The following is a 12,012-nucleotide window of genomic DNA, read 5'->3' on the forward strand; positions in this document are numbered from 1 at the left end:
GGTTGAAAGGTGGCATTACAAAACTGTTGAAGGAAGGTGTGCAATTCATTCGTTAGACTGGTCCAAAGAGGTCCCCCATCCCTGCCCACCTTTTCCAATACCTCTCTTCTCTTAATGCCAAATTCTTGAAAGAAGAGTCCACCCTTGCTCTCTCAGCAGCTCCCCTGCCCACCACCTGACTGGATCTGATTGATAGAGAGCACCACTGTGTTCCTTGCTGAAGCTGCTAGCCTTTTCTTGTTTGTTTGTTGTTTGCTTGCTTGTTTTTTAATTTTTTGTCAGTGTCAAGGGTTCTAAGTCACTGGTTTCTCTTTCTTATTTTTATGTGGTCCTCCTTGGACTCTGGTTAAATGATCCTCTCCTGGTTTCCCTCTACTCTGATGGCTCCTTTTATGTTTCTTTATTGGTTTCTAAGCCGAGGGTATCCCTCAGGTCTCCAGCCTGAGCTTTCTTCCCTGATCTCTACCTTCTGTGTTGGAGATTTGATGTGCCCCAGAGTTTCCATTGTAACGGTCATGCAACTAACTCCCAGATTTGTATCTTCTGGTCCTCATCTATTTCCAGATTTCTGTGCTCACATTTCGAACTGCTGATGGTGTGCTCTGCCTGGCCTGCCAGCCCCTCAACATATTCAAAGCCACTTTCCACACTCTATTTTGCTTCTCCTTTTGGCTTCTCTAGAGAAACACTCTGCAGTGCAAAGGGCAAGGACTTTGGGTCACACCCCTAGGTTAGAATCCTGGTTCTACACTTCCTGAAGCAATTTTTTGGGTTTTGTTTTGTTTTTGTTTTTGCCTGTTCCATGAATGCTACCAATGCTTTTTCTGTAATAAGCACTTATTAGAGGTTGGTCCTTCTGCCCATTTTTTATTAGCATGAACATTTATTTCCCTGTAAGGTATGCTTTCTTCATTCCCAGGTGATTCCAGGAAAACTGAGCAGGGACCTCCAGTTAGATAGAAACTCTGAGGAGTTAGGGAGTGTGGGCTCACAGGGGCTGGGATCAGCCAAGGAAGACAGCATACAAAGATGGTTTTGCAATTGTCCAGTTAATGTAATAACTTTCCTTTCCCCTACCCTTCCCCAAATCCATGTCAGTTCTTCTGAACCATCTCACAGATTGGTCCCCTCCTGTCCACCTTGAGGGCAAGTTAACCTGGATTGTGAGCCAACCTCTCTGCCTTTAGGCTCTGCCCATTCCAATCCACCTTTACCTTAACCACGGCCTGAAGCACAGCTCTGATCATATGAATTGCCTGCCTAAAAGCCTTCAGTGTCCCCATCCCTCATTCCATACCTTCACTTTCAAGGTTTTTATAATCTGTCTCCAATCCAGTTTTCTGCCATATTTAGGCATGCTATGACCAAAATGATACATAATCTGAGGGTCGAGGGAGGGAAGAGAAGTGTAACTAGTATCCTACCTAATGACATTCAATCTAGAGCTTGGGGACAGTACTGTGGGGCCCTGCAGATATTCAAACTGAAGTGGGTGCTTCACCTACACCTAGGTTCTGGGCTCTAGTCCTCAGGCAAGAAGTCTGACAGGTCTTAGGCAGAGGATCCATGCCTCTGCCCCAGCTAACCAGTTTAGAAGTCAAGGCACTGCTAAAGGACCAGTTGGAAGTCCAGAGTCTCAGGAAATGGAGGCAAAATTCCAACCACTCTGTGCAAAGCAACATGACAGGGTGAGGAGGGAAAACAGCAATGCTGTGATCCCACGCTTTAAGTCAACAATATTAATTCTGGACTCTGAGGGCAGAATCTCAGCTGTTTCTCTTTCTGTTCCCTGGCTTTAGGTGAGAATCTTACAAATATTGCTTGCTTAATTGCTTTAACACACCTCACTAGCCTCACCTCCTTCTGTAGAAGGTGCCAGGTCCTTTGAAAGTTGTCTACATCACCTGGCCAATTAGAATTCTTATGGCCAAAACAGAAGGCAGATGGGTAGTGTTTTGGTCATAAATTTCCGTCTTGGGCATTGAGCGGGATGTTTAGCTATTGCATGAAAACTTTTTTTTTTTTTTTTTTTTTAAACTCTTGGAGATTTAGGAGTAAGGAGCTCTTATCATTGTCATTTGGCCAACAGGCATTCCTCTTCCACTTTAAAGAAGTGAAACTCCCTTCAATTCAGGTACACGAAATGAACAGGCTATAATGTGCTGAGAATGAAGCTGCCTACCCTGTCTCAGCCCCTTGACTACTCCTAGCAGCTCCTATGCAAGCATCCCATGGATCCCACTCTGGATTTATTCTTTTTATTGTTAATAGCTAATATTTACTGAGTGCTTACTATGTGCCAGGCACTGTGCTAAGGGAAACACATTGCCTCATCCCCAGGTGACTCCTGGGAAGCGAAGTAAGAATGTGAACCTCTTGAGGAGTTAGGGGAATGCGGGCCCATGTAGGCTGGGACCAGCCAAGGAAGGCGGCCTTTAAAAGATGGTTTTGCAACTCAACCTCAGCCTCACACCTGCTGTCTGCATTTCACTCACCCACTAGGAGTCCTGAAGTTCAGTGGTGGGGAAGGGGCATAGTTGGAGGCATGTGAGGGCTGTTCATGTTTGACCCTCACTGGCTTCTGCTGGGCCTAGCAGCAGGAGTGTGTGTAGGATATTTGAGCATTGGAAGGGAGCCTCCCCCAGCTCCTCCACTCTCCTGAGGATCAACAATAAATTTCCTTTAATGGGACTAGTTTTCATTCTTTGATTCACTGAAAAGAAAAAAAAAAAAAAAAGGCCTAAAATACAAATAACTTTACGGTGAAAGGGGTACCTTCCATTTATAAAATGAAATGGATGACTCAGCAAAGTTTTCTGGCAAGGACTGGGAGGATGTCCAGGGATCCGATCCTGGCTGTCTGAGGAAAGTGGGGAGAAAAGAGGGGTCACAGTGGGCTGCTGAGAGTTCTGCAGACAAATCTGCCCTCAAAGCATAACATAAGGTCCCAAAGTACCCACCCAGCTAGAGACAGGATGCTGGTTTGCAGCCTTATGTAGGAAGAAGCCAAGAGAGATGATGAGCAAAACCAAGTTCACACCCCTGTTGTTGAGAGCATGACTCTCGGAGCATGAAGCCTGGGGCAGGGCTCCAGGACAGGGGCATCCTAGGAGAGCTGTTCCATGTCCAGAAACATCCCGAGAGCTGTACAAGCAGTGACCTGGTCACCTCCTTATCCAGGGGCCCTCTTTTCCCAAATTCATGATTTGAGAAGGGATTCTTTTCAAATGTTTTTGGAAATATATATGAATATATATATATATGAATATATATATATATATATATATATATATGAAGTCTAACAAGGCATTTGAAATATAAACATATAAATACACATATAAACATGTGTATTAATAAAAATACACATTAATAAAATATGTGTATTAATAAAAAATACCCTTCATTGAAAAGAATAAAACATTAGGAAAGTGGGGCTGTCCAAGATAATTTCAGCATGTGTGGTTCTCAGAGATCTATCTGTACCCCAGGTCCCCTGCTTCCATGAAAAATGTAAATAACCAAAAAACTCATTCTATGTGCTTTCAGAATAACCCCTGTGGGTTAGTTCACCTTCCATTTCTCTTGGCAGTGCAAGAAGGAAGCTGGAAAGCAAGTGTGTATGTGTGTGTGTGTGTGTGTGTGTGCGCGTGCGTGTTGGGAGTGCGGTAATTACCACCATACCAGATCCCTTTGTTGTGTTGAAGGTTGGCAAGAAAGGCTGGGAGACCCCAGGACCCTCTCTCATCAATGGTGGGCAGATGGTGCTAACTGGAGAGCCAGTTGGAAGGGTAAAGGACACAGTAATCTCCTATCTTGATTTAAACAAATGGTCAGTACTGGGGGCTCACGAAATGGAGGTGGGGGTGTCCCATCGGAGGGCAAAGTAAAGACCGGGCCTAGGGCAGAGAAGTAGCTGTCACCACTGAAAGCAATCTGAATTTAACAGGAAGTGAGCTGTTGGGCCAGGGGTTCACAAGCAGGGCCTCTGTTTCCAGGGAGCAGGACAGAAGGTGGGGGCAGAGGGTGGGGAATAAAAGCAGGGGAGCGGGCTCAGGGGAGAAGGGACCTTCAGCTGTCTCCATAGTGGGCTGCAGGAGCATGCAGTGGGGTGACGAGCCAGAGCTGGAGTGCTCACTGGACAGCTGGCCCAGAACAAGCAAAAGAGGTCCAGTGCATGCCCCTTGGTACTCAGCGGTGAAGCCACTGAGTGATGCAAGAAATCTCAGTGTCAGCAGGAGAATCCCAGGGGCCCTGGGTTGGTGGAGAATCTACCGACTTGAGTAGCAGCTGTGGAACATGATGGGTCGGCTCCAGAGCACCAAGAACCAAATTGAATTCCTGGGTCGTGGCCAGTGAGTTGGTACCACACTGGACAGCAGGCAGAGCTGAGAGCCACCAGACTGAGAATCCTTGTCTGAGACATGATTGGTCTGGGAATGGGGCAGGAGTGCCAGCTCAGATACCTCAGCTGCCAGAATCTGAGGAAGACCAGGGAAGGCAGGGGCAGGGTTGTGAGGCAAAGCATAAACAGTTCCGTTCTTTCCAAACTCACTGCCCAGTTATGGAGTGCTATAGGCAGCAGCTGCCCAGGGATAGGAAGATGAGTAAGACATGGTCCTTACTCTTGAGAGGTTCATGAATCTTCAGGGGAGATAGGCTGGGAAAACTAGATTCCAGTGCCTGAAGATGATTTGTCAAATTCATGGTGCTTTTAGTTATTATTACCTGAAAGTAGCTATCACTTACATTTTACTCCACTAAGACTCTAGCTTACGTCTCTCAAATCTAGTCAGCCACAGATTATTTCAATAAGGCACCGAACTCTTAAACATTCCACTTTCAATTCATACCCCACCTCCCTAGATGCACATAAGTTGGAATTTCCTGTTAGTTGCCCATAAAATCAGCGGGCTACCTAGACCTGCTTTGGGCTGGCCATTAAGACAGTGGTGCTTCTGTCTGCTTTATTAGAGCTTCAACCCTCAATCACTGAAGAGAATCAGGAGTCTGTTTACTATTACTTTGGTAGTTTTAACTGAACGCCTGGAGTTAGGGGGCCATCTGAGAGTACAGTGGAGACCTGGCCAGCAGAGACTCCAGGCAAAGGTATTTGGGCCCAGGAGAGGAGGAGAGGCCCAGAGTGGAGGGTTCTGTGTGGGAACAGACTCCTTCTGCAGACCATGATACCAATGTCTGAGCTGCCTGAGAACCTGAGAGGAGGCCCACAATATCCTCAAGGAACCGGCACTGAAAGAAGCCCCCAGTTCAAGTGGGCTCAGTTTTTTCTGGTTGACTCAAAACAAATCAGATGTTTTTTGCCAAAGAACATGGCACATCAGGGTTCACCATGCTTTAAAGTGCCTCTTGGAAACAGCCATACTAATTAGTTGCATGCTGCCTTCTCTCTTGGCTAAAGTTGTTTTTTTGTTTAATTTTGGAAGCACATATTTTTGATTACTTTGATTGGGACTAGTCTAGGGGACTGGGAAGGACAGGATGGGTAAGAAAAGAAAGACTGACCAACTTCCTAGCTCATCCCCAAAAGTCTAAGTTTTGTTTGGAGTGGGAGTCACTTGAATGAGTTATGGGTGGGAGGAATACATGGTGGCAAGCCCCACTCTTGTCCATCTTGCCCTCTATCAACGGCACCCCATGGATGGAAATGATAGGACAAATTGAAAGCTTCTCCTGCTGGAATCATCCTCAGCAAGACTGGAACAGCACCTCCTGTCCCCTCTAGAGGCCTCCTAGAGGTGTGTTCTGAATGTGCCACAGCTTACCTCTCTCAAGACGCCATGGGTGTGAGGTGTCAACTTCTTGCTCGTGTTTCAGCCAGTGTATCTCCCGTGCGTGGATCCTTGCCTTTTATTTTCTTCTGGGTGATTTTCATCAACCTTTCACTGGTTGCCTGGTCCATGCTTACAAATCAACAAATCCCCTGCAGAATGTTGGGAAACCCCAAAGGGGGAGGAGACAATGATGTTTGGAGCACACACAGCATGAAAACATTTGCTCTTCTTGGGAGGATTCCCTTAAGCTGTCAGAGGACTGCGGGCCATTACACAGTGGGCTTTGGACACACCCACTATAATCAGGACACACTTGGCCTCAAAATGTGATGTGTTGAATGAAATAAAAAGCACTTTGTACCCTGCTGGTTGTGAAGGCTGTGGTTCAGACAGGAATCAAACTTTGAAGGAAAAAAAAAATCCAATAAAACAAGTGCATCAAGGCAGAGCAGTTTAGTGTTTCTTTGCCTTTATGTTAGCCCACTTCACTTAAAGATACGTGTCTGTCCTTGGCTTGATCGATGGCATCCAGAGGTGTGGGAGGGAGGGTGCTTCCCCGAAGATGAGAGATGGCTGGTGGGACGTACAGGTAGAGAGAGGAAGGAGATAGGGAGAGATGGACTCCAAGGTGGGTCAGATAAGAGACAGGAGGATGGAAACTAGTTTATGAGAATTTTGCTCAGGTTAGTTGCACTTTAGTGAAACAAACTGGCTTATAATTGTGTTCATTTGTGGTGATTTATAATTGTATTTCAATTAGTAGTAATTTGCAATTTTTTCTCTAAAGGGTTAGAAGATTTCAGAGTCAGTAGTTACTGTAGAATTTGTTCAGTGTAGCTATTCATGTATGTACATCACTTTGTGAAGTTCAAGAGGCCCCAGACTTCTCTTTGCTTCCACTTTTCCCCCACCACATAATATTCTTCTCTTGTTTCCCATCCCTCTCCCCGGTCTTTTCTCCCTCAGTAAACTACCTAACAGATGGGTATAATTAATACCTGTAAGCTATCAAAGGCAGTGACTAGAGGTGAATTATCAATTTAGGGTCAACCAGGGTCAGGCAATGTATGAGAAGAACATCATGGTTCTTTGTTCAAGCAAAGCAGTAAAACTGGGATGAATGGTGGTGCTTATTAGGCTGCACTCTTTTGTTAACGTTATCACACAAATTGCAGTCCAAGAGCTCCCTGCCTTGAATGAATGTCTGGTAACAAAATGAGTTGGACACATATGCTCACTCTGGAGTGAGCAGTGGTTGGTGGACTTCTTAGTTGTGGTCTTCAACATGTCAGAGCAAGTCTTCTCAAAGGCCTTCCTGGTAGAGGGTTGCTCTAGCTCCCTAAATGGCAAGCCAGCTGCCAGAGTGTTGGTATGACCACAGCACTGGGAATCTGGTGTGGGCAGAAACCATATTTTCGGTGGCAGGGGTGGAGAAGGAGAGGGCAGAGAGAAAATGGGGTGTTCCAGCACCAGGGAAGGGACAGAGCTGTTACAGGTAAATTTTTCTGGATAGTTGATCAGGTCTACTGCTGGTGACAGGGGCAAGAACAAGCCTTTTTCGAGCACCCAAGTGATACACCGTGTCTGGCTTTGCTCTTTAGGCAATTATTGGAGAACTAGTGGATGTGCATGTGCACAGGTGTATACCCCACAAAGCTGGCATAAAATATGGATGGGGGGGGCAAGATGTTTAGAGAAATTTTTGCTGAGCAGAGCTGTGATGATGTGCCAAACTGGAAGGATGAAATGTGATGTCTTAAGGCCACTGCAAAGAGGAGGCAAGACCGTAAGGGGGGTAGGGAGTAGGGGGTACAGGAGGTATGACCAGAAGAGGCAACTATAACCATGTGTCTTGAGGTCTTTTCGCTATTGACCCAGGCCTCAAGGTCATAGCATGCCAGAGTCCCTATACTATGAAGATTTTTGAGTCTAGAGAAGCACTCATGATTGCACAGGGGCAAGCTTGGTTGCCATACCTCTGGCCAGGCTGAGCAGCTGCCTCCTGGGACACACCAAGACCTTCTGCCCCTTCACCTCATGTCTCCCAAAGGTACTCTAGAGTTCAGATTGAGGCAGTTGTGTTTTGCTGCTCTCACTGCCTAAACACTACTTTTTAATAGTTACAGTTGGGCTGGGTGGCTAGAGGTGACTTTTCCAGGGCAGGCCTTTATCTGCTGCCCTCTGTGCCCTGGCTTCTAAGAGTAGCTTTCTGCCTAACACACTAACACAGGGCATTTGGCAAGGTAATGTTGTTTGGGAAAAACAACCTTGTTTAGTGCTGGTCAGGCTTCTACTAGGTTGCATGCAGAGGTCCTCCTTGAGAGGACAGCAAGCACTTGAAGCAGTGTCTATTCCTATCTAGCATGTCATGGTCCTCTTTAAGCCTCTTCTGAGAATTTCCTGGAGAAATATGAACAGAGTTATGGAGCACTGCACTGGAACGTCCCAGGATACAAGTGGATTCTTTCTACCTCCTACCTAAAGAAGGTCCTGTGTAAGCCTTTCTAGAAATGGGGTCTTGGCTTTTCCTGTAGGAGAGGAAAGTCCTAAAGGAACCACTGACCACTGGGCAGTAGGCAGTTGATGGCATCAGGATTTTTGTGTTCTCAGGAGTGGGTTTGGGACACTGGTTTCCCCAGCAAAATGCACCAGCAGGGGCAGCCACTTCTGCAGAGAATGCCTTAGGGCTTAATGTCTCTCAGTGTATCATCTCCTGATGTCAAGGCAGGAGCCCACTGTTCTGAGTTCCCACCTGCTCCCCCTAATTCCCGAGGATGGGAGATGGAGCTTGCATGGGCTGGGCAGCTTCCCAGCAGAGGTGGGGACTCTCTGTTTCTATGTACCTGTGAGTAAGTAGTCTGCCATACAGAAGGATCCAAAATGACACCAGATCACATTCTTTACAAACAGTTACATGCATGCAAAAAAAAAAAAAAAAAAAAATCCTTTCAAATCTTCAAAGTTGATACATTTGCAGACAAAGCCCTTATGGATCCAAGTCAATTTCAATACTTCAGCCACACCGTGTTGACAACTGGGTGGATCCTTCACAGACCACAGCAATTCCCCACCTCCACCCAGGTAGACGAAAGCCTGGAGCCTGCAAGTACTGGGATCCAGAATGGTGCCTCCTAATAAGAAGGGGAGGTGGGGGGCCTCGTATCTCCGAGGTAGAAGCTAAGAATCCAAAGCAAATGGCCACAAGGCCAGGGAGAGCCAATCAGAGGCAAAGTAGAAAGACTAGAATGGATGGGTAAGAAGAAGGGCAGGCTTGTATTTTTGGATTGAGGTGTAAAAAACAAATGTCTACAGAATATGCTCCTTTGGAGGGAACCAGGCACACAGAATAGAGGGCCAAGTAAATAGTTCAATCCCTCAGGCCCCTCCCTTCTGCTCTTTTTGTCCTTTGACTTAGAATTTAACAAAAACATTTGATTGTGTTCTAAGTGCAAAAGCTCTGTATAAAGTACTTGGAATGGAGGGGGGGGGAAGGAAAGCAAAGATGGGTTTTGCCTCAGGGAACGTATAGTCAAGTGCACTGCCTCTTCTCCCCTCAGCCACTGCCTCCTCTTCCTTATTCTTTCAACTAGCATTTCCTGAGGACCGAACATGAGTTTGGACATTTTTATTTCTCTTTCTTTTCTCCATCCATAATTCCTCTCTCTCAGATTCCTTCCTTTTCTGCTTCCATTTCTCTCTCTCTCTCAAATAAATAAATAAAAATGAGGCAATCAAGAGAAATCTGGGGGAGTAGAAAGAAGAGGAAAGAGTCTAAGGGAAAATGTATGCCTAGTTAGCATACCTGAGTTCATTCTGTGATGCTCGAGTACTCTGTGTCCATGTCACTTGCAGCTTGGGTTGGGGAAATTCAGCACTTCTGATGAAGTCCCAGAACCTAAGTCAGGTTCTGTGGGGTGAGGTTCGGAGCTGATGACTAAAGAAAGAATTCTTAAGACATCTTTGGTGCAAAATGGTGGTTTATTAAAGCACAGGGACAGGACCCGTGGGCAGGAAGAGCTGCTGCCCCGGGTTGTGAGGAGTGGCTGGTTATATACACAGGAGTTGGGTAGGTGAGGACAAAGGCGTGTTCAGAAGGGCTATTGGGGCAAAGAATACTATCAGGATATAGAAGGCCTGGTTACTATCAAGTAAAGACAATTGGGAGTCTCCTGGTGGAATGTTACATTCCTGCTATCAAGCATCCTTGTTAATGAGATTTAGGTTTAGAAGAAATTTAACTTTATTTACTTTTCCTTCTACTTCTACCTCCTTCGGTTTTTTTATGGAGGGGAGGGTGACATTAGGCTTGAGGAACTGAGTTCTGTGTCTTTGGAAATTGGGCTATTGATAAGGTAACTTCTTTGTTGTAATCTCAAGGACATTTGCAAACCAAGGGAGACTCCTGTCTTGCAGGATTGTGATCTCCAGCAAGTTAACTATTTATCGTTTTATGGCAGTCAGGGGTGCCTGAGGAATGCTACACATATGGGGGGAGCGGGTGGAGGGAGGGTGCAAGGCGCCAGCTTTTGCTTTGTTCTCAGCCAGCCTCCTGCTCCCTCATCACTTCCTTTCCTCCTGTAATGAACTTCTACAAGCGTTAGCCCCTTTCCATTTGCACAGACTGTAATTTTTTTTTAACTGCCATTTATTGCTAAGTAAATTGAAGCTTGTTGTGGGTCTTACATCTACCCTGTAAATGAGTGATGAGATGATGCTCTTCTAGCAGAGCTAGAGAGTGACCGTGCTGGACCTCTCCACCCCCTGCCCCTGCATCTGCTCCAGCCCGCAGCCCTCACTCCTCCTCCACCTGTAAAGTATTCATTATCACAGTCAAGCCCAATGACAAGCGTTTTGGTGGCTAGTAAAGGGGGAAAATAATCTCTAGGATCCCAGGTATTCTTTTTACCTCTTCTCTTGTTTTTTCTTTTCTTTCTTTCTTTTTTTTTTTTTTTTTTTTTTAATTTGCTTGCTTGCTTCTCACCTAAGATGAGACCGCAGAGAGCCGTGAAGGATGGGAGGGGGAGAGGAGGGAAGTGGACACGGAGTTATGTTATGGAGTCCTACAGTAAAGGGTTGTGTCCAGCTTTATCTGGCTCCCAAATATCTGCCATCCTACCTACTAAGCTTGGAATGTCCCACCATTCCTTTAGAATGGAATTTAAAGGAATTTAAGGGTCTTTGATTTAAAAGTAGGTTCCTAAAATGCCAATGTCCTTAGGAGGGGTAACACTTGGGTGACAGTTTGAGGGGACAGGGGACAGGGGCTTTGCGGACAAAGCAACCCCAAAGGGGAAGAGGAAGAATTTCAAAGCCAAACCTTACAGGCTTAACCAGTTGTACACACTTCCATCTCCTGGTTAGTGCTGCATCTGACTACAGGGTAGGAGAGAAAAGACAGATTTGTTTCGGAGCCCCCTCCCCACAGCACACACACCTGAAGCACTGACAGTTGTTCAAACATGAAGACATCTGGCTGAAGGCTAACATCACCTCAGATTTCTACCCTACATTTTCCTAATTTCCCTTTGGAAACGGCTCAAGTGGTTTCACAATTCCCACATTTTCAGACTCCAAACTGCGCTCAAGTTTGCCTGGGACAGGTGTGTGTGTGTGTGTGTGCACACACACGTGCATGCATGTGTGCACATGTGTGCATGTGTGTGTGTGTGACTGTGTGAATCTATATTCCCAGGATGCATCCAGGACGCCCACTAGGAGTCAAAGTTTCCAAGAGCTTCACGACGATGCATCTCCTTCACAGGGAATCCGTAGCATTACTCTCTGCCCATGCGAGGGCACGCACAGATCTTTTCTCCTCCTCATGGTTGGTTTTCTATTTGTGATTAGTAATTGGCTTCTCTTGGTACGTTACGATCTATTACAAAAGCCAAACATTCAGAGGGCCAGCTGAAATGACAAAATTTGGTTATAATTTATGTTGGCCCCTGACATATATATTTTTTTTAATGATTTGGTCTCTAAGCAACTGATCTCTTAGCAACAAGAAGCACCTTTATAAAAGATGGCACACAAAGAGTGATTGCCAGAAAAGCCACCCGGTTCTTAAACAGCCGCGCATCATTAGCAAAACTCACCATCTTCAAGAGTCCAAAAACTAGAAGTGACCAGCAGACCCAGGTAACCTTGATATTTGCACATTTTCCTGAAAAAGAAAAAAAAAAACAAAAACTCATGCAACTATTGAAGAGAATAAAATTCTTTG

The 12,012-nt window shown here is 45.7% G+C and overlaps 1 protein-coding gene and 1 long non-coding RNA gene across 4 annotated transcripts in view; one reads left to right on the forward strand and one right to left on the reverse strand.

The window, feature by feature from the left end:
* Positions 1-6,682, reverse strand: part of LOC309866832 — a 31,103-nt gene extending 24,421 nt beyond the window's left edge. Inside the window, exon 1 of the long non-coding RNA XR_014312819.1 lies at positions 5,781-6,682. This is a non-coding gene — a long non-coding RNA (uncharacterized lncRNA). The remainder of the gene's footprint in view (positions 1-5,780) is intronic.
* The window catches only part of CYP19A1 (cytochrome P450 family 19 subfamily A member 1), a 106,360-nt gene that overhangs the window by 24,730 nt on the left and 69,618 nt on the right, over positions 1-12,012 (forward strand). The gene's annotated exons all lie outside the window — the stretch shown is intronic.

Source organism: Mustela nivalis, assembly GCF_964662115.1.
Source record: "Mustela nivalis genome assembly, chromosome: 6".
Taxonomy (NCBI): Eukaryota; Metazoa; Chordata; class Mammalia; order Carnivora; family Mustelidae; genus Mustela; species Mustela nivalis.